The sequence below is a fragment of the Prionailurus viverrinus genome, chromosome B2 (assembly GCF_022837055.1).
Source record: "Prionailurus viverrinus isolate Anna chromosome B2, UM_Priviv_1.0, whole genome shotgun sequence".
Lineage (NCBI taxonomy): Eukaryota > Metazoa > Chordata > Mammalia > Carnivora > Felidae > Prionailurus > Prionailurus viverrinus.
The window spans coordinates 82,336,534-82,339,101 of NC_062565.1; the positions used below are offsets into that span (position 1 = coordinate 82,336,534).

At 31.7% G+C, this 2,568-nt stretch overlaps 1 non-coding gene across 1 annotated transcript; it reads right to left on the bottom strand.

The window, feature by feature from the left end:
- Positions 1 to 1,776: 1,776 nt before the first annotated feature.
- On the bottom strand, positions 1,777 to 1,883 carry LOC125166970 (U6 spliceosomal RNA). The gene has a single exon (XR_007152648.1). It is a non-coding gene; the product is annotated as a U6 spliceosomal RNA (small nuclear RNA).
- Positions 1,884 to 2,568: the final 685 nt, after the last annotated feature.

The following is a 2,568-nucleotide window of genomic DNA, read 5'->3' on the forward strand; positions in this document are numbered from 1 at the left end:
AACCAAAGTCCCAGGTTAGTTTGTTTCTTACCTACCCACCTTAGCGTGGGTTTTTATTCATTTGCAATATACTAAAGTTTATTTGTTGAATTTTTTGTTCCATTTTGTTTTCTCCTCTCATTCTAGTTGAATATTTTCTATCTAAAGACTCTATAAACTATATAAAAACTCTCTGTCTAGCCTGAGATCACAAAAATTTTCTCCTATATTTTCTGCCAGAAGTTCTATGGTTTTGTATTTTACATTTTGGTCTATGAACATTATGAGTTAATAAAATATGGGTTGAAATTCATTATTTATACCGGAAACATGGATGTGCATTTTTTCGATCACTATTTTAAAAAATAGACTATGCTCCCTTCACTGTAATTCCTTTATACTTTAAAAAAAAAAAATCACTTGAGGGGCGCCTGGGTGGCTCAGTGGGTTAAGCGGCAGACTTCGGCTCAGGTCATGATCTCGCGGTCCGTGAGTTCGAGCCCCGCGTCAGGCTCTGTGCTGACAGCTCCGAGCCTGGAGCCTGTTTCAGATTCTGTGTCTCCCTCTCTCTGACCCTCCCCCATTCATGCTCTGTCTCTCTCTGTCTCAAAAATAAATAAACATTAAAAAAATCACTTGAAATGATGCTGTAGGTATTTTTCTGGACTTTTCCCCATTCATTTGCTTATCACTTCACCACTACCACACTATTTTGATGACTGGAACTTCATATTAAATCTTAAATTAGGTAGGGCTAGGCTTCAATTTTGTACTTAATTTTCAAAATTAATTGAACTCTTCTAGTTTCTTTGCTTTTCCATATGCAGTTTAGACTCAGGTTATTAATTGTCCACAAAGAAAAAGAAAAAGGCCACCTGGGAATTTGATTTGGGTTGGGTTGAATATATATGAATATATATATATATGAATATATATATATATATATAAATTTAGAAATAGTTTATTTATTTCTTAATAGTATTCAGGCTTCCAATCCATGAACACTGTATATCTCTTCATTTATTAAATTTTCTTTGATTTATTTCATCAGTGTTTTATAGTTTTCAGCATGCTTATTGTATGCATATTTTGTTAGATTTATACCTACGTATATCATTTATCTCTGTTTTAAATTTTACTGTACTTTTACATTTCAATTCCCAGTTATTGCTTGAAAGTATATAAAAATACAAGTGATTTTTGTATATTGATTTGATATCTTGTGAACTTTCCAAACTGACTTATGAGATTTAGAAGCTTTTTAAAGATGCTTTAGGATTTTCTACATAGACATGTTGTTTGTGAATACAGATATACTTCTTTCCATCTTTCCAATCTATGTGCCTTTTATTCTTTTCCATGTCTTATTCAACTGTCTAGAACTTACAGTACAGTTGAATAAAATTGTGAGAAAGGACATTTTTGCCTGGTTCTCAGTCTTGTGGAAAAGCATTCAGTCTTCCATCATTAAGTATAAGGACAATGCTCAGTTTTAAGTAAAATCCCTTTATCAGGTTAAGGAAGCCTTCCTTTACTGTTAGTTTCCTGAGAGTTTTAAATCATGAATAAATATTGAACTTTGCTAAAAGCTCCCCCCCATATATTGACAGGATTAGATAATTTTCTTCATTATTCTGCTAATATAATGAATTATTTTAGTTGATTTTCTTGTCTTTTCTTTTTTTTTTTTTTTGGAGATCTTGCTTCTTTTTTTAATTATTTTTTTAATATGAAATTTATTGTCAAATTGGTTTCCATACAACACCCAGTGCTCATCCCAATAGGTGCCCTCCTCAAAAAAATATGGAACACTTCACGAATTTGCGTGTCATACTTGTGCAGGGGCCATGCTAATCTTCTCTGTATCGTTCCAATTTTAGTATATGTGCTGCTGAAGCGAGCACTATTTTAGTTGATTTTCTAATGCTGAACCAGGTTTGCATTTCTTCAAATGAACCCCACTTGGATGAAGTCTATTTTTCTTTTTATATATTCCCGGATTTTGTTTGCTAATAGTTTGTTGAGAATTTTTGCATCTAAGATCTTATGGGATATTGGTATTTAACTTTCTTTTCTAATCTTTATTTGGTTTTGTTATTAGAGTAATGCTGACCTACTAAAAGGAGTTAGGAAGTATTTCCTCTTCTTCAATTTTCTGGAAGAGTTTGTATTGATTTGGTGGTATTTCTTCCCCAAATATTTCTCAGAAATGACCTATGATGGCATTTAGGGACTGGACTTTTCTTAAGTGAAGTATTTTAAATTATTAATTTAAATTATCTTATAGGTATAGGGACATTCTGTTTCTTCCTTCTGAGTGAGTTTTGGCAGTTTGTATCTTCCAAGGAATTGGTTGGTTCATTGAAATTGTAGAATCTATAGGCATAGATGTCACTGACATCTATATTTTTATAGAATCAGTTTTGTTTTCATTGTTTTTCTCTATTTTCATTTTTTAAAATTTTATTCATGTTTGCTCTTAATTTTATTATTTCTGTTCTTCTGCTGTCTTCAGGTTTAATTTTGGCTTCATTGTTTAGTTTCTCAAGCTAGAAGCTAAGGTTATTGATACTTTACTTATTTTTTCAA